This window comes from Thrips palmi, unplaced genomic scaffold, assembly GCF_012932325.1.
Source record: "Thrips palmi isolate BJ-2018 unplaced genomic scaffold, TpBJ-2018v1 HiC_scaffold_16, whole genome shotgun sequence".
Lineage (NCBI taxonomy): Eukaryota > Metazoa > Arthropoda > Insecta > Thysanoptera > Thripidae > Thrips > Thrips palmi.
The window spans coordinates 101,362-121,788 of NW_023144625.1; positions in this window are offsets into that span (position 1 = coordinate 101,362).

A 20,427-nucleotide genomic window follows, 5' to 3' on the forward strand; every position below is an offset into this window, starting at 1 on the left:
GGAAAAGTCGGCAGGGCCTAAGCTGCTGCCTCATCCACCTCACCCCACGCCAGGGCGTGGGTGGTGGAGGGGGTGCGGGTGGCGGAGAGAAGAGAAGTCGCAGGGGCCGATAGGCAACCCAACGCACTCACATGTGTTGCAGGAGCGGCACTCAGGCGCCTAGAGCCCTACATTACCCCGTCGGGGATGTAGGCTCTACAGGCGCCGTGTCAGATATTGACACATATATGTCGCGAAGATAATATTATATGGGAAAATATATGTCCAATATATTATCGGGCACCAAGATATACCCACATATATAAACCATGTATGGGGCAAGATAATTTGAAATATATTGAGCAAGATACAATTATATTGACAATATATGCAACATATGTGGGGTCATATATTCCCATACATTTCCCATATATTTTCCTTTTTGCAAGGGAAATTTGTGGGTGTACCGACTCAAATGAGTCTCTCTTTCAACAACCGTGCAAGCGAAATAGCAATCGGACAAAACCACCCCTTTCCTCGGTCACTCGCACCCCCTTCAGGGTGTGGTTTTCGAGAATGTGTGAAATTTTGGGGGGCTTGCAGAAAAGGGTCGTGCGGGAGCAAAGGCTGCAGCCAACCAAGGCTGGACAAAGAACTCAACCCCAAACCCCCTGCCAACTACCCAGCTCCACATAAGGCGCCAGCAGGAGAACTAGAACGAACGGAAAAAAAACCTGTTATCAATAAAAAACAATTTATTCTTGTTGGCTGAGCGATAGCGAAGCCCGTTACTCAGTGGGGTTAAAAAACTTTTTCGGTCTGCGTGTGTGAGTGCGTGTGTGCGTGCGTGTGTGTGCACTACTCCTCCTGAACGGCTCGGCCGATTTGGCTGAGATTTAGCAGGGGGTGGCAACAGCCTAGTGCGCGCGTGAAGCTATGCGCGCCGCTCGGGCCGGCAAGGAGCGGACGGGCGGCTGGGCCGCGCGGCCGAACCAAATTAAACAGAACTTTGTCAAAACTGCATCGAACTGAGTAAACGAGGTCATTTTTAGATTCTACGCAAAATTTCCTATCCGGTGTGATAATGGAATGGACTTTTGGATATGAAAACAGTTCTAAAATCAATTTGAAATGCAAATTTACGGCACCAGACAGCCGACTTGAAGTTCCCTTTTACTAAAAAAATTATTTCCGTTCGTTTTAGGTCCATACATACAGCGAGCCGATTGTTTGGGCCCCTATTTTCCGGGTTGTTTGGTACATTTGGAACGCCAATACGACGTCTGTAGCAGAAATGCCGATCCAAAAACTAATTTCCATTTTTGGTCCAAAAATTTTTTTTTGCAACTTTTGGGGGTTAAAAGCACAGTTTGAAATAGGTTTCTCAGCATTGTCAACCTCACTAAGCAACCCAGAATTCAAATTTTCTATCGCCCCGCTGTGTTGGATTTGCAAAAGGAGGTCAAACTTCTAAATAAAACGAAAAGGCCGAAGCGCTGCAAAACCGCCAAAACAGTTCAAGTTTTTGTGGAGCTTAATGTGTGAAAAAATATTTCTCAGATTGTAAATCCAACCACACCACCTTGTAGGCCAGTCAATTCTACAGCTCCATTATAAGTTTCATCGCAATCGGAGACCAAGAGTAAAGACAGCTAGAATATTGTAAATCCCATCAGTTTGGTTGATTGGTGGAGCGGACGCAAGTATGAGAAATCGCTGCGGCAGATTTCTGCAGCAAACTTTAAAATATAGTCTGCCGCCTTCACTCTTGGTCTCCGATTGCGATGAAACTTACAATGGAGCTGTAGAATTGACTGGCCTACAAAGGGGGTGTGGTTGGATTTACAATCTGAGAAATAGTTTTCACACATTAAGCTCCACAAAACACTTGAACTGTTTTGGCGGTTTTGCAGCGCTTCGGCCCTTTTCGTTTTATTTAGAAGTTTGACCTCCTTTTGCAAATCCAACACAGCAGGGCGATAGAGAATTGAATTCTGGGTTGCTTAGTGAGGTTGACAATGCTGAGAAACCTATTTCAAACTGTGCTTTTAACCTCCAAAGTTGCAAAAAACAATTTTGGACCAAAAATGGAAATTAGTTTTTGGATCGGCATTTCTGCTACAGACGTCGTATTGGCGTTCCAAATGTACCAAACAACCCGGAAAATAGTGGCCAACAATCGGCTCGCTGTATGTATGGACCTAAAACGAACGGAAATAACTTTTTTAGTGAAAGGGAAACTTCAAGTCGGCTGTCTGGTGCCGTAAATTTGCATTTCAAATTGATTTTAGAACTGTTTTACATATCCAAAAGTCCATTCCATTATCACACACGGATAGGAAATTTTGCGTAGAATCTAAAAATGACCTCGTTTACTCAGTTCGATGCAGTTTTGACAAAGTTCTGTTTAATTTGGTTCGGCCGCGCGGCTCAGCCGCCCGTCCGCTCCTTGCCGGCCCGAGCGGCGCGCATAGCTTCACGCGCGCACTAGGCTGTTGCCACCCCCTGGATTTAGCAGGCTTGTTAGGTATGTTCTTGGCTCGGCACACGCGAAATTTCACTTTCCTGGTTCACGTGGTTCAGTTTTTATAGCCAAACAACACCAAAAAAAAGGCCAAAAATCGAGTTTTTTGCAGGCAGATCAATTCAGTCTTGAAGAAAGGGGGGTCTGCCTCGACAAGTTAAAAAGTTACAAGGGTCAAGATCGTGTTATCTGTAGATGAAGCAACTCTATCTAGGATGGAGGAGGGTCTGGGGGTGGAGGCCCCAGCATGCAACAAGTAAGAAGTAACCGGCGATGGACAAGCCAATGTCTGCCAAAGGCAGGCTAGCGCCGCAGGCTAAGGTAGGTACGCCAGGCGCGGTTTGGAGGAAGAGGCCCGAAGCGTGTTACGACAAGACGCGGTCTGGCGTAAACCTACCTTGTTAACAGCAGATTTGGTCTTTTAGTGTGTGCTTAGAGCATTGTCACTAACTTTTCATCTCTTGCCATTTGCAGCGATACAGATATACCCCTTAGAAAGATAGGTGGCTTGTAAAAGAGCTCTCAGTTCCCAACGTGGTGTGGCCAGATGTTTTAAAGAAAGTGGTAACTATGTCATTTCTGTATTGTCATTGACACGCAGAAATTGTTTGATTTGACGCTGTCCGCGGTCATGGGGCGGGGGCTGAGGCAGGGATGCCCGCTGTCGCCGTTCCTGATAACTCTGGCACTGCATCACGTGGAGACCAAGACATTGGCGAGGCTGTCAAGGTTCTTGGATAATAGAACATCATTGCCGAATTCCTCGCCCCACTCCTCCTGGCGTATGCCGACGATGTCCTAATTATGTCTACCAGGCGACAGGACATCGTCGAGTTCCTGGACATTTTCAGCGAGGAGCTGGCGGCGCTGGGACTCCGTAGGAACTTCACCAAGACCGAGTACATGCTCCGCGACCCGAGTGAGCAAGACTCGGACCTCCCAAGACCAACCTGGCTCGGAGTCCATGAGGTGCCGCAGTTCCGGCCGACCGTCTGCCTGGGGGAGCTACTGGTCTGGTGGACCGGCTGGATAACGAGGCAGTCGCAGTCGTCCAGCACCGCATACGTAGGGGGCGGACCAACCTGCACAGCTTGCTACCAACGCTCAACAGGTATGGGCTGCACCCGGCAATTCTTCACAATGTTTTCCAATCCACCGTGAGGCCGGCGCTCAGCTACGACTTGAGCACGGCGGCGTCAACCAAGGCAAGCAGGCGAAGGCTGCAGACCGCCGTCATGAGGAACGCTGTGCTGGCCTCTGCGCGCGGCCCAGCCCCAGGACTACAGCAGCCTCGGCTAGAGGCAGAACGACAACCAGGACCGTTAGGAAGGCCATGGTCCAGCTCGACTGCCACGGAACCAGGCGGCACGACTTCCTACAGTGGATCGAGGTGGTTCGACCTGGAGCACCGCAAGGCGGGCAGGCCATGCTACACTTTCAACACGTCGGTGCAGGAGCACTACAGGCGTATCCCTCGACCACCTGGAGGCTGGGGCGACCTCCAGATAGACAAGAGGGCTGCAGCGGCCTACATGAGGAGCACCGGCGACGAGTGTTTGGAGGAAGAGCGGCGCCTGGAACTGCGGGCTAAGGCCGGCGGGATGGCCATGGACGACGAGGACGAAGGCCAGGAGGCCCAAGCAGGAGGAAAATAGGGTACTTCGGAGGAAATCCAGACCGGAAGTCAGCGACAGAACCGGAGAAACAAAAGAGCGTCGCGAGGCCGTGCTGGTCCGTGGTGGGGGCCAGGGGGCAGAGTGGGGGCAGCGTGCGCGCGCCGCCTTCACCCCCACTCCGCCGTTTTCGACCCCCACCACCGCTCAGCACAGACGCGCGATGCTCTCTTGTTTCTCCGGTTCTGTCGCTGACTTCCGGTTTCGATTTTCTCCGAAGTACCCTATTACACCATCCACATAATAGAGCGCAAAGAAAACTTGAGATCGAAGCAAACTTAGTACGGCACCGACAAAGAAAAAAGTGTGGGAAGGAAACAGAGAAAATAACACTTTTTTAAAAGGGCGCAATACCCTGAGAAGAACCCCCTACGCCCGAAAGAAAAAGGAGAATTGACGTAGTTGAAGAAAAAATTTTACACGGTGCAATGCTACACGTGTACTCATGAATGATCGATGCAGTGCGCGCAGAACGCGTGCCCCTTCATCAGATCTTTAAGGAGTGCTCGCCATTGCATACTCGCATTAAAAAAGCGTTTTCACAGCCTTTTTCTACCCACTTATGGTTTGTTCTTTTCTTAACGAACCTGATGTTTATTTATAATTAACAGATTCCCCTGCACATGTCTTGAAGACACAGACTTGAAACCCGACAGTGGGCTGCGAAATCAGCTAAGCAAAAACAACTGGTTGCCACGAAGAAGCCCTTTTCAGTTTGGATTAAAAGCGAAGTAGGTTTGGGTTTGGGACCAAGTAAAGCAGGGTCATGGCACGACAAATGATGGCAACACACCCGGGTCGGGTTTTCAAGAATGCAAAAATATCTGCAGAAAAAACGGTATTGTTACTCTGTCGTTTTCACCTTCTTCCGATAGTACTCTTATTTAAGTTACTGATATCACTTCGGAAATAAGCTGCGGTAAACATTATTTTGTGGAAATAGACTTTAAAGGCTTTGATGAAAATCTCCTTGAACGATATCCTGCACACTTATTATCATACGATGGTAACGCGAACGTAACATACGCTAAAATCAAAACATGCGTATTACGCTGAAATGTCATCGTACACAATCGAAACCCAAAGTACCTTACGTTGACAACGTGCAATACGTTGAAAACATGCGTATTACTTAAAAATCCTGCGTACCTTACTTGACTTCGTGCGTATTATGCAGGTTGGAAATTGGTGTACCTTACATGGAAAATCATCGTTTTACGCACGAAAACCAACGTAAGATGATAAGCGTGTGGATGTTTTGGGCCTCTTCCAGCCCTGTCAACATCGAAGCGTTCCGGGCATTTTGGCTGGTAACCGCTTGGTTTATATTCGAACTCGAATGCTTCTGATGAACAACGGGATGTACTGATGAACTTAATATCACAAAAAAAGGAGTTAGGGGAGGTTGCCAAAATTGTGGGTCCTTTTGTGTCTTTGGGCCAAAATTTTCCCTTATTTTCGACGTATCGACCTGCGGTTTGATTCCTATGACTGGACTTCATCTCCCTACTATCCCACGTGGCCTCGTACAGACGTTCGTCGAATGAGATTTTAAGTACTATCTTTGGAATGAGCCCATACCACCCCGCAGAGAGAACCAACGAGTATCATCTGCTTTCATTAACGTTCGTTGAATGTTTTTTTTTTTCAGAACGTGCGATGTGCCACAATCGTGGTTTACCCCGCGCCACGGCTGACGGCATACGGGCCATCGCCCATAACCAGATGGGGCCGTTGCACGCCCCCCTCTTTCAAGCCAGCGTGGTAAGTGGGATCGTCGGGTCACTGACCGTAACAGCACCGGAGGGGTAAAGGGGCGATCGCACCCCTGCGAGATTCTCTAAACGCCTAGTAGGCAACCAACATCCATTCCCTGTTGGTGCGGGCAAAATACACACAATCGCCCCTCCTCTCGGGGCTAACCAAACTTCAAAATTTTTCCCCCAGACTCTCGCTTAACAGAATTTTGACCACATTTCCCCCAAATTTTTTTTGAATTGTGTTTGATGTTGATCTCAGTATTTTTTTGTGTGCTGATACCAAAAACTCTTCCATTTTGACTCCAAATTATTTTCATCCCAAATAAGGTCATTTTGGCCCAAAATTTCTAGTCGAGTTTAATATTGTTTCCTACAGTTTTTGGTGTGCTGAACTTAATAAAGGAAAAGGGCGATAAAGGGAAGTTGCCAAAATTGGGGGCCCCTTTTTGTGTCTTTGGGCCACATTTTCCTTATTTTTCAACGTATCGACCTGCGGTTTGTTTCCCATGCCCGGGCTTCATCTGCCCTGCTACCCACCCCTAACCGAGCATGCAGATCAAGCATTTCCCTGTAAAAACAGGCTAAAATGGGCAAAATGTAACTTTTGTGCTGTCCATTGTCCAAAAATCCGTGTTTCAAGGCGAAAATCCCCTGAACTATTTGTCGGAGAGCAAATCCGCGAACAGCCTTTTGTTCCGTTGGCAACCCTTTAGGACCCCCTTGGATAGCAATTTTTTCCCAGTGACTCTCACCTCCTGTTTCATTGGATGAAAAAATGTCCACCGTGTACGGGTTTTCAAACATCGTCAGCTTTAGTTTCGCGCCTCAGCGCCGAACCTGTAGCGGGAAAAGTTGGGCTCAACGTCCAGACTCAGCAGCACGGTTTCGTCTTTCCAGCGCGGTAGGCGGATTTTCGCGGGAGGGCTCCATTCCGGCTAGCTTGACCACCAAAGGTAAAAATCCGGCATGTGTCAGGTTTATGTGTAACCTTCCGTGTCATCAATAGCGAGCTTGCTACTCGGCCTATCGATTTCGGTCCCTGGCCATTTTGCGCTTTTAAGTTTTTTAAACTTTAGGCGAGACACCTGTTCGATTTGATAAACCCGGTTGGTCCGTTTTCACATTTTGATGATGTAACTTCCGTGCCATGCACTTTTTCGGAACTTCCGTGCCATTCTTCCATGTAAAGTATGGGGGAAAAAATCAAAGTGCGGGAAAATACTGGCCTCCTTCGGAAATGCGTTTAGAATAACCCCCAGAATACAGGAAAAAAACTAAAAAAAATTTTGAACGAGATATTTTTTTCACTTTCTTAGGAGCCAAAAGGACCCACAATTTTGGCAAAATTCCTTGGGATGTAGAATTCATGCCCAGGGAGGGTTCATCCGGACTCGACACAAATGGCAGGAAATTTCAAATCTGGGTTTACAATGTGCCAGGTGCCACTGTTCGAAGAAAAGGGAAGGAGTGGAAAAATGCAAGTGTTTACTTCAGTTAAAGTTGTTGAGTGTGCACTCCCCTAGTGACTGTCGTGAAATCTTTGCCAGGATTTGATTCGCAAGAGTAAGGGCGAGAAAAAGCGTCCGGGAAATGGCAGCGTACAGGAGGGGCACTAGAGGAGGCATAAATGCATCTGCAATGGGGCCCGGGGCTCAGCCATCGTTGTGAGAGGGTGATCAATTTTAAAGGAATATCGGCAGCTGTGGGCACCAGCCGCCCGACCCCTTATTGGTAAACTTTAAACAGCGCACTACGTTTTTTGCATTTTAGTTGATTGTTAAGTATTTGAATTTTTGTGTTCTTAAGATTTTAAATGCAACAACGCTCGATCCCATCGTGAATCAAATCCCGGAGGAGCAAAAGGAACTTGAATCTTACCCTGGTGTGGATCAAGGACCATTAATAAGTTGTTTTCGCTAAATTTTTAATTAGCTTGAGCGTCGCTCGTTGCTGGTTATATGAGTTATATAACCTGACACTAGGTGCCCCAAAAGCAGAAGTCTGCGGGAAGCTATGAACATAAAAGAAAAAGGTGTTTTCAACCCGCAACACTATGTTTATGCGGTGAAGGAAGGATCATAGCAACCTTCTGAACTGTAAGCAGATTCAGTGCCCCACCCTCCCTTACGAGGTTTTTTCCTTTTGTGGTTTATGGGGGTGCATTGAAAAGAAGTTGCAGCTTCATTTCAAGCTCAATAAAGATTGAGCTTCAAATGAAGCTGCATTTCTCTTCAATGCACCTCCCATAAAACCCCAAAAAGGGAAAAATGCTGTGTAATGTATGATGCGTGTGTAGATTTTGAGTTCTCAGAAGCTTAACGAATAGCATAAGGGGATTCGATTAAAGAATTTTGCATCACATTTGGGAGGCTGTACCCAAATCATAAATCTCTGAAGCTCAGCTCCATTGTCTCATTCACGTAACAACTGCCATCCTTCTCTTTGACCCTCTTTGGCAACAATGGTGTTTTAGATATGAAGCAATGCATTACTTATGAACTAGCATATTTCCTGTTGTACGTTCAATGAAGATTCCCGCCTATACTTCAGCATCAAAATGCTTGAACCCAGGAATACTAAAAAAAAGCAGGGCAAGGAAAGTGGGAACTATTTTAAACGTGGTGATGTTATCTCAGGTTCCAAAAACGTTCCAGTCTCTTCTTTGCCGGTAAATTTCAGAAATCTCACATAATGGCAGTCAGTGGCACTGAAGTGTAGTTTTTTATTGGATTTTGGGAAAAAAGCATGTTTGGAATCAACCATCAATCAAGAACCTTTATAGCCCCAATCCGACTGACTCACTCACTCATAGAAATGTTTGGGACAAGGAGTGGCGCAGAAACTTCCGGTATTTTTCCTTCGGTTCCAAATTTTATGGGAAAAAAGGGGAAAAGTCCCCAAAAATTGAAACTTCCTTACAGTTTTCCCAGAAAAACCCACTCAATCTTCAAAGAAGGGGACCGACCGACTGAGAATCTTTTATGCCCCCTCGGTAGGTCTGGTCGAGACATTTCCGAAACGGTGACGCAATCGGGTCCCCCCACCGGCCATGAGGCAAAACGATGAAATATATTGCGTCTAAAACCTGGCCGGAAAAATCTGTAGAAATCAGAAATGAAAGATGCAAAAGACGCAAAACCCCTTGCCGAGAGGAAACGTCACTGGCGTACACCTATCTTGTAGTGAAAGAATGCAAAATCATCCTGACGAGGGGTTTTACCTTGTCCGCAAGGTCAAAAAAAAAAACAGAAGAATAGACCCGATTCAAATCGCCTTCAGGTTGGAGGAACCAGAGAGAGGACACGACTTATCACATATCGCGAGAACTGCTAACGTCTGCCACGAAATCAGGGGGAGACTGACAGCAAGGGAGTTCAACGAGCATGAGGAAGAAGGTATGGATTTTGAGATGGAATTTAATGTGACGAAGGACAAAAGAGGATTTAAACAAATCATAGGAGAGAAAAATTTTAAAAAAGAAAATCAAAAGTATTTTGAGTACATAAGCCGCAGGAAAACACTTCGTAATTAACGAAAAATTTTTTCTATAAATGCTCAAAATACTTCAAGGTTTTAGAGTGCTACCAGCACAGCCTCCCGACGCTCTTTTGTTTCTCCCGTACTGTCGCTGACTTTCAGTCTGGGTATCTCCGAAATACCCTATTGGGGCTAGCACAGCATGAAAGGGGGGTTTATGGAATCGGGGCGACCGGACTGATTCGATGGACCGGTTCTGTCAACATCGGCCGCTCCACGAGTTGACCAGATCAAGATCCTGGAAAAAAGGGGTCGACCGACGGAAAAACTTTATTGCGGTTTTTGCTAGGTCCGGCAAGACCTTTTCAATGAGTGGTCGGAAGGGGGGCTACGAGCCCGCCTTCGGCAGGAGGCCCGATAAATGTCTTCAAAAAAGGGGGTCGACCGACTGAAAAGTATAATTGCGGTTTCCACTAGTTCTAGTCAGATATATTTTGTTTGATACCTTAGCCTTAAAGTGCTCTACTCATTGCTTCAACGGAAATTTCCGTGACAGCTTGCCAGAGGCGCCGCAGGCCAAGGTAGGTGATAACGCCAGGCATGGATTGTCGTAAACTGGCGCAGCATCGCGAAGCCTGTTACGACAAGACACGGTCTGGCGTACATTACCTTGTTACCTTGTTAACAAGGTAAGTGTACGCCAGGCAGTGGCCGCGATTCTGCGCCAATTCCGACAGTTCACGCCTGGCGTTTAAATCTACATTGGCTTGCGGCGCTGGCCTGACTTCGGCAGACTCTCTCGCCATAAAAGCATATCACTTAGAGACCTGATCGCACGTCAAAGCGTCATTCGGTTCCCTCCTTTACGCTGGGGGCTCCGCCCTCCAGACCCCCTTACAAGTACGGGGCAACAAGTTTGGTTCGCTGGGTAAACTGACTCCCACCAGGGTCAGAAGCCGAAATGGATTCTATTTTTTACCAGCACCCTCCAAAACTATGAAAGATGCAAAATTTCATGACAAATACGTCAGGAAAATGTTAATCTTTCAAAGTGTCTTCTGGCGGTAATAACCAGATGGTACTTCGGAAAAAGGGTCTAGATCGGAAGTCAGCGACAGAACGGGAGAAAAAAAAGATCGTCGCGGGGGCCGTGCTGAGCGGTGGGGGGGTCGAAATCGGCAGGGGGGGGGGGCGGCGCGCGCATGCTCCCCCCACTCTGTCGTTTCCCGGCCCCCACCACCGCTCAGCACGGCCGCACGACGCTCATTTGTTTCTCCGGTAGTGCCGCTGACTTCCGGTCTAGGTTTCCTCCGAAGTACCCTATTGGAAAGCTGCATTACGGTGTTTGGCGAGGGCCCAAGGGGCATACCTAATAACCCCGCAAAATCCAGCCAGATTCGGCCATATGTATACAAGGAGATGAAAAAATTTCTTACCACATGGAAAAGGTGGGCGATAGCGAAGCTCGTTACCCGGGTGGGGTTTGGGAAAATTTTCTCTCTCTGGTGTGTGTGTGGTGTGGGCCACTACTCCGGGGCGGCTTATGAAGGGTCATTAGGTGTATTCTTAGCTCGCCACACCCCACAATTTAGCTTTTCATCTCAATTCCTGCGGTTGAAACCGTCAAACAACACCTTTAAAACGGCAGAAAAGGCATGGTTTACATACGCGGGAGGAGGATTTCTGCCATAATTGGTGCTAGCACGGCATGTAGGGAATCGGGGGGGACTAGATTGGTTTTGATGGACCCGGTTCTGAAAGGTCGGGGCCCCTTACACGAGTTGGCCAGATCAGGATCTTGGAAAAAAGGGAAAGTGCGACTGAAAAATTTAACAGCGGTTCTCGATAGGTCTCGTCAAGACCTTTCCAAGGAGTGGTCGAGCCCGTCTTCGGCACTTGGCCTGATCAGTATTTTCGAAAAAGGGGGGGTCGACCGACTGTAAAATTTTATTGCGGTTTTCGATAGGTCTACTCTAATACTCTACTTGAAACCTTTACCTCAAAGTGTTCTTCTCATTGCCTGAACTTAAGATTCTGTGACAGCTTGCCGGCTTGCTGAAGGCAAGCAGTGAGAGGCGCAGGCCAAGGTAGGTGTAAACACCAGGTGTGTATTGTCGTGACTGGCGCAGCATCGCGAAGCCTGTTACAAGACACGGTCTGGCGTACACCTACATTGTATTGGGGGCTGCATATGGCATTTCCAGAGGGTAAGTGGTGGCGTATGAAAGCGGAGCTACTAACACTCAGTCTGTGAATTTATTTCCATATCCTGATTTCCATATTCGGACGACACTGTTGGAGCAGGTTTCAGAGATGTTTGAGCCAAATTTAGGAAGCGCATTGCGTTATCAGGCTAATCTTCTAATCCTTTCAGGCTAAGGAAGATGCCTTGATCAATTTTGGTCTTGTAGGGCTTTTTGTACATTGTGCTGAAGGCCCCCTCTCCAGGCACTCTATCATTTTTTACTCTGTTCCAACTCCTCCATTATTCAGCCACAAGATCTCTTGGTAGTTCTGTAAATTTAGTTATCTGACAACAGTTTGCATCAACTTACAAACAGGATTCATTTGCTTGCAATATCTGCTCTTTTATTTACTTACGAACAAAGGCCCATAAGAGCGGCGGAGCTTTTTTGAAGAAAGAATTGAGTCTTCTGTTGATGCTTTCAAGACCACTAGAGCATGTTGTATTCCTCCCAAATACTGAAAGCTCCTCTGCTGTTGTCCTTAGTATCCACTGACTTGTATAATATGCAAACATTTTTTTTTATAGTTTTTGAGGCCTCTCATTTTCAGCTTCCTTGCAGCATGTTCTTTAATCTTGTTGAAGCCAAGTTTGATTAGTTTGTGGGGCAGCCTCGGTATCAATGTCAGGAGCCTTATAATGTACCTCTCTTCAGAAATCTTGGCTCCAGGTTTCAACAATTGGGCCAGTCCAGTTTTGTTTGCCTTTCGATATAGTGCCTGCAATATACACATAAATTTACAGTAAAATAGTTACCAAGGCTTGCAGTTAGCAAGAACAATGGAGCTCAGGATATTCCTTTCTAAAAGCTGTATAGCTTCATCTTGAACGTTCATATCTTCCAACAGGGTGCTTGGCTTCGCTCAGGAAAACAGTTACGCGGTGCTTTTTTGGCTGAGCGATAGCGCAGCCTGTTGCTCCAGTGAGGTTGAAAAGTTTTTCATGTCTGTCTGTGTGTCCGCACTACTCCTCCTAAACTGCTCGGCCGATTCTGCTGAGATCAATGAGATCTCATTCGATTGAACATTCAGCGTTGTCAAAGTTGCGAGCCACAGCGCCCAAACCCCACCCTCCCTCGGTAACTTGAGCCGCTTATTTTTAGGTAGTTGTCTAAGGAATGATTTCCCGCCTAGAACGGGTCCAGTTTGGATTCCGGGATCGGGAGAAAATTGAAGGTTGTAAAACACTAGAAAAAGTCATTTTTTGGCTTTCAGTGCGTTTTTATCAACGAAGGACTGCTCTAAGGTCGATTCTGCGTTCAGATTCGGATTCCCCACTCAATTTTCCTTCGAGGACCAATTTTTAGACCTCAGGACCAAAAGAAAAAAATTCCGGAGCATGTCATAAAAAGTGCAATTTTGGGCAGAAACGACTAAAGCAAAATAGCCAAAAACTTTGATTGCTCGCAGTTCCCATATTAACTGACCTAGAGGGCTGAAATTTTGTGGGGATGTTCACCTATGGGATAACATTTGAGCCAAAAATGAGCAAAATCGTCTAAGGTCAACTTCGACCACTGTCAATCGGCTCTGGAATGCCCCTTGACAAATATGTATTCGCCGGACTCCACTTTACGGCGCACCTCCTCTTTGTCATCTTCTCGCTGTCGCTTTGATTTTCTTTTCCTTGCGGCGGTGCCCGATGATCCCGGCTGCGGCTGCTGACTTTCCATTTAACTTTCTTTCACTCGCACTTTCTCTGACCGCTGACCCCTGCCTTCCGCATTCTTTATCTACGATCGCTCATAACAACTTCTGTTGTGTTTGTTGTGATTGAGAGTGTTGTGGTGGGAGGGGGAGGGGGTCAGGTGGCAGTTGACAGTCAGCGGGGTGATTCCATGTTAAGATCGCACACTTCCCGACTTCGAGGTCTCCGATTTCGCTCATATTTGGCGAATCGTCACCAATTAGTGTATAGATGACTCGTGCAAAACGGTTTTGGTCAGAAGTGGACCGTTCTGGAGATCTGGATACGTGATTTTTTTTGGTCATTAAATAAACCGCGGTGCACTGTGACAGAAAATCACCCATAACTCGGTCATTTTTGAAGATATCGCAAATCCGAGTTCAGATTTGGAAAAAGCATAAAATTTCGCATAAGACTGGCTACTTTTTAGAACGATAGGTCAAAATTCGTTTTTACACTTTTTCTGAACATTACTAAAAACTTTCATGAGCTACCCCCAAAATACCTATGTTTTGATTTGACTCATATTCGGTTTATGGGGCCTCTATACCAAGTGGAATAACCCCTTAAAATATTGCGACTCGTTTTGCACTCGTTTAGCCGTGGTACGGTGAAACGTTCTACAACGCACCAGAAAATCGCGTTTTTTCGCGTTTTAGCAATCGCGGACGGCCCCGCCTCATACAAATCTCACGCGGTGAGTGGGGAATGGAGTTACCACTTGGGTCCGGTCCGGACCTCTCAGAAGCCAGGAAATGTATTTTGTGGAACTTTCGGGCCGAGTTGGGGTTACCTCAGGCATAGATTTTAGCCCCTCGGCCTGAAATCACGCATTTTTGCATGATTTATTGCCACGGGGCTCAAGTGGGGCTCAAATTTGGGCTCGAGCGGGGCTTAGGTCGGGGCTCACCCCGGGGCTGTGGATTTTGGGGGCTTCGGTCGGGGCTCGAATGGGGCTCAGGTCTTGGCCCAGACCATTGGTGCTCAAACGGGATGGGGCTCATGTCCTGCATACCGATGAATGGTGCCTATTTTTGGGTACTAGTCTGTTCATTTCTGACTTACGCAAACGAGTAAAAAGGGCCAAAGGTGTACGCATCCAGTCAAAGGAACCATGTTTTTTTGTGCATTTACTAAACATTTACACTAGAAAGGCTAGGTTTCTGGATTACCTTTAAGGGCCAAGTGGGTCGTTTTGAGCCATAGGTGTTTCTGGCGGTTTTACTACAATTTAGTTATGGTTTTTGGTTAAAATAGAAATTTTTTCTTGTTTCGTAAGTGGGGGTTTTGCCCGCAGTCCCATCTCCGCCACACGGGCGGCATTTCAAGTCAAAAATCGCTAGGATGCATCGTTTGGGGGGAAAAATTTGGGTTTCAAAATAACCAAATAGCAGAAAAATTGATTAATTTGACCCAATTTTCCCGACAAACGATGCGTCCTAGCGATTTGTGACCTAAGATGAATCTTCTCTAAATCGACCCTCCTGACCTCCGGAAGTAAGTCAGATCGGAGAAAAAGACAGACAAAGTGGGCGAAACTGACACACGTGGGAATTTACAGGCAAACCTTGACAACATTGTCAAGTGGTCAAGTATCACTGCAAAACAATCCATCTTAATTTTAAGAAACTAGTTTGTGAAGCAGTTTAAAGAGGTTTTTTGGTATTAAAAGTAAGGGACCTTCTCTTCTAAAAACTTATGACCAACTTTTAAAAATTCATAGATTATGGTTTATTAAAATTCATAAATATATTTGACTAAAGTGGGAGAAAAGAACTTCTGTACCGACGTCCGATTTCGAGTTTGGATGACGGAATTATGAAATACATCGTACATCGAGACACATAACAGTGTCGATTGTCAAAAATTAGTCGATTCACGAAGGTAGAACATTTACACATCTTCCATCGCTAGACTGTCACAGAAGAGGAGGTGCCTGGACCGTAACCTAATGGCCGACAGCAGACGCCAGCGAGTGGCAACATGATTATGCGTTTCTCTCAACTTCAATGGAATATTTTGCTAGCGGATAGAGAAGACATTTACTAAGGCCACAGATGGTATCATAAGCCAGAAGAAGTTCTTTTAGAAACACAAATAGGAAATACTTATTCGGGAACGGACACGGCGCTCCCCAGCGGCTGACTGTGGGACATACCGTGTGAGAAGTGGCTTGTCGACATTTTTTCGTGAAGTAATCAAACAAAACTTTCGGTTTACGTTGAATATGACAGCTATCACTAAAGCGTTCAACTTTAACTTCAATCAGTTAGTTTCAGAAATCTAGTTATGAAAAGTCATCAGTCATGTGGATTTTGAGAAACGAATTTTTACTAAATGTAATATAGTACAGCACTTTTCACAAACTTTTCTGAGTTTTCACATCATTTCAAAATGTTCTTTCATTTTAGATATTTTCATGTCTTAAATTTCAGAATTTTTTGCAGTTTATCATGCGTTAACTTAGCAGAAACTGGTGTTAATCATAGGATGAGGTTGTCCATAAATGTATTTTAGGCTTCAGAGGCCTCCTTTCTACTTTTTAAGCCTAAGGACATGCCTGGAAGTGGCCGGAAGCGTGCAAACAAATTGCCTACCCACAAGGCGTTTTGGACCATTTTTCCGATTCTCAGGGCCGTTGTGCGGTCTGAAGATGTTATCCGATCGGGGTGGTATTTAAAATCGTTCATATTGGCCCCTGTTCGGAAAAAAGTGTTTTTCACGGCACCCTGTTTGTCAATGTATGAAAAGTCAAAGTTTTGGGGGACTGTTCTTTTAAAGAAAAGTACCAAGGAGAACATTCTCAAACGCAAAAATATCACTTTCAGCCGCTAAATAAAAGCAAAAAAATATGGTTCCTTTGATTTGATGCGCACACCTTGGCCTTTCTACTCCTTCCAGTAAGTCAGAAATGAACAGACCCGTACCAAGAATACGCACCATTTATCGTCCTTTCACAACCAGAGCCCCTGCCATTCACAACTAGAGCCCTTGCCAATCGGTAGTCCAACAGGCGTCGAGACCTGAGGTGTCCGCAACACGGCCCGAAAGTTTCACAAAATACATTTACTGGCTTCTTAGAGGTCCAGATGCAAGTGTTAACTTCATTTCCCACTCACCGCTTGAGATTTGAATGAGGCGGGGCCGTCCGCGATTGCTAAAACGCGAAAAAACGCGATTTTGTGGTGCGTTGTAGAACGTTTCACCGTACCACGGCTAAACGAGTGCAAAACGAGTCGCAATATTTTAAGGGGTTATTCCACTTGGTATAGAGGCCCCATAAACCGAATATGAGTCAAATCAAAACATAGGTATTTTGGGGGTAGCTCATGAAAGTTTTTAGTAATGTTCAGAAAAAGTGTAAAAACGAATTTTGACCTATCGTTCTAAAAAGTAGCCAGTCTTATGCGAAATTTTATGCTTTTTCCAAATCTGAACTCGGATTTGCGATATCTTCAAAAATGACCGAGTTATGGGTGATTTTCTGTCACAGTGCACCGCGGTTTTTTAATGACCAAAAAAGATCACGTATCCAGATCTCCGGAACGGTCCACTTCTGACCAAAACCGTTTTGCACGAGTCATCTATACACTAATTGGTGACGATTCCCCAAAAATGAGCGAAATCGGAGACCTCGAAGTCGGGAAGTGTGCGATCTTAACATGGAATCACCCAGCGCCTCCCCTCGGCCGAGTCAGAAGTCAGCGCGATGGCCGAGAGATCGAGCTCGGACTGCTGCTGCACTCTACATTTCATCCCTAACAGCGCGACGCCAGCTACGCGGAGCACTGTAGGTCCACCGGCATGCTCAACTAAAACTAAGAGAACACCGTGTGAACCCCAAACTCACTTCTGGCTCCTGGTGGACTTACGCCGCTTTCTCAAATGACCAGTGAACCCATAATATTTGTCTATTTCGTCTTTTTTGATTATTTTGTAGAAAGTTGTTCTCATGAATGTTAAAATACTGTTTTCATCTTCTTTGCTGAATTTACTGAGGAAGGTGGAAGCGCCAGGCGTGGATGTTCAGTTTGTCAAAGACAAAGACAATCATCTCCAGCACAGACGCCAGCACGGTATGCATGAAGTTCCAGCGAGTATCGCACTCCTGCAACACCTTGGAGAGAAAAGAGGCTAGTCCTGAAGCCTTCAGGAAAGTTACTACGTAACTCCTTGGCCTCCTTGATCATTGTGAGCACTTCCATCAGCTCTCGAAGCTCCCCGACACTCGTCTTCATTCTTAGGACTTCCTCCCCTCCGCCCCCGCACTGTTAGAAAAACTGCTGTTGGTTTACGACAAATTTGTTGTAAAGTTTCATAGCAGAAGTTGCTGTCAAATTTAGAAAAATGTCGTAAGATAAAATGTCGTAGTCTGATGAAAGTGCTGTTCAACGATAAAATTATCATAGACATTGGCTGAACTCATATCCTCTTCACAGTCATTGGATCCAAATCATCAATCAACGACATTGTCGTTACATGATGACAGTGTCGTTCAAAGATTGTTTGACTCCTAGCATTACGATGAAATAATCACATTTGCCATATTGTCAAATATTCCGGCAAAAAGTCTCAAAACTTAGCTTATAATTCAAATTTAAAAGCACAGCAGGGATGGAAGAAGATGCACAAAGCTGATGGTCTCCAACACTTGTCAATAAATGTCATTAGGAGGGGGTCGTAGTGATAGCAAATGAGCCAAAGTGAGGTAACCATATTGAAAATCTGTTTTATGTCTCCCAAGTTAAGGGGAGGTTCTGATGAAATGCTATTTTCTCCTTAATGGGGCCCACTGTGAAAATTGGTTAAAAATTTGATGTCTTACCAAGTAATTTTAAAAATTTTTTCAATGGGGAGGCACATTCTGTGTTCTGAACCCAGTCGCAGAACCTTTTTCTCCTATTTAGGCTATAACTTTAAAAATTTTCTTGCTCATACTATTTTGGTAAAAGGTCGGCCTTGACATTTTTCCTTCTTCGTTTTGTTTTTAAAAGATGCCAGCATGCGGAACTCAAATGTCAATTGCATTTTTATTCGCAAGCTTTCTAACCAAGTTTCACTCTAATTACCAAAATGAAAAAAATAGACAAAAAAGGGACTTTTCAGCTTAAAAAGCTTACAATTAGAAAAGTAAGGGAAAATTTTTGAGCTATGCATGCCGGCATTTTCTCAAAATGAATCGAAGAAGTGAAAAATGTCAAGGTAAAGTTTTTACGACAAAATAGTATGCGCAAGAAGTTTTTTTAAAGTACACCCAAAAATGGGCTCAAAAAGACTCTTCGACTGGGTTCAGAGCCTGGCATGTCCCTTTAAAAAGTCAAATTTTAGCTCCTCGAAGAAAGATTTTATTTTCCAGACAAATTGGACAGGGGGATCCTTTTGGGAAAATAGCAAGATTTTCACCAGAACCTCCCCTTAACCTTTGAGGCAGACTTGTGAGAAAAAACACAGCTGTTATCATAAAAGGGTTTATCAAATTAGCATTAAGTTTCATGCTAATTTAAGATGTGCCTTTCCCAGACTTTTTGCCGGAATATTTGAAAATAGGGCAAAAGTGTTATTTCATCGTAATCCTACAAGTCAAAAAATTTTGAACGACTTTTGTCTTTTTGAGATGAAATTGTTTTTTGATAACGATTTTTTTATTGTTTTGATTTTGAACATATTGTTTTGTAACCATACAATTTTGTATTCTTAAAACAAGTTTTTTTGTAATATGATGGTTGTTTTGTTTTGAATTTAGACAATTTTGTCGTCTTATAACAATCATGCTGTTGAACTTTTTGTCGTTATCCCACAACTTTTTCTAACAGTGCGGGCCACGGGAATTTGCTGCCACCGGGCGGTTCTTAGGATCATCCAAGGAGGCTGCATACCAAATTTGGTCAAGATCGGACTTTAAAGGCTGCGGTTGTCTTGTCACGTTTTCCTCAATTCTGTAGAACAGTTCTTACTCACCACGTAAAAACAGCATGATGGTTCGTTTGTCAAACTTTACAAACTCGAGAGAGGTGATGTCGGAACGCTGGTGACTTGCGTTTGGCGAAAGCACTGTAAGTCGTGAGATGGAGTGAGGTCGTCATCCAGAACTCTTTTCTATTGGTTAGTTTGAATTAAGCGCATGCGCACTTTGAAATTTTTGGATTTTCTCATAATCATTGAACAGTTGGCACTGGCACGGTCTATTTCAAATGGCTTATATATGGCTTCAATATGGCTATTTCAAAATCACGAATGCATCCATATCACATACTTGATCCTCAACATATTATCTTGGCATTCTTTTTTTCATGTGAAGACGGCTGACAAATACATCAACTTTACCTTTCAAAACTGAAACAGTCAAAATTATCTTGAACAGAGGACAAATCAATACTATCTGATTCCCATACCATCTCATCATTGGTGCCATTTACAGAACATTGGTGACAGTGAGAGTGAGACTTTTAGCAAAACATTTTAGCACCTAGAATAAAACCCAGAAAAAAATTACCCCAAATCACAGATTTTATGACTTCCCTAGTAACACAGACTTGTCGATCGACAGTCGAAATTGTATCGGCACGTCGATAGCCGATAACGTAATTTCGCTTGTCGAGCGACTGTCGTCGCACTGTCGCTCGGTCGACATTTGGTGACTCGATGTCGCCATTCTATCGGCTGGCCGATAACGCGCTCTCGACAACGCTGCGATAGTCGGTCGAAGACGAACGGCCGTTGTCGAGGAATTATCGGGACCGATGCCAGTGCAATGTGAAAATTTCGACTATCGCGCTCCCGACAGCCCTACGATAACGACTCGATGGCAACTGGCCGTTGTCGAGAAGCTGTCGAACTTGATGTTGTCACGATACGGAAAATCTCAGGAAACTCCGACCATCGCGCTTCTGACAACCAAGCGATAACGAATCGGTGGCGACCGGCCGTGGTCGTGGAGGAGGAGTCCTTACACTGTTAAAAATCCACTGTAATATTACAACACAATCACCTACAGTAATGCTGTTAAAAAACAACAGTATTGTTTTGTGTCTGAACGGGAAACCCATCCAGAAACAACACTTTCGTTTTATAACAATTTCCTTG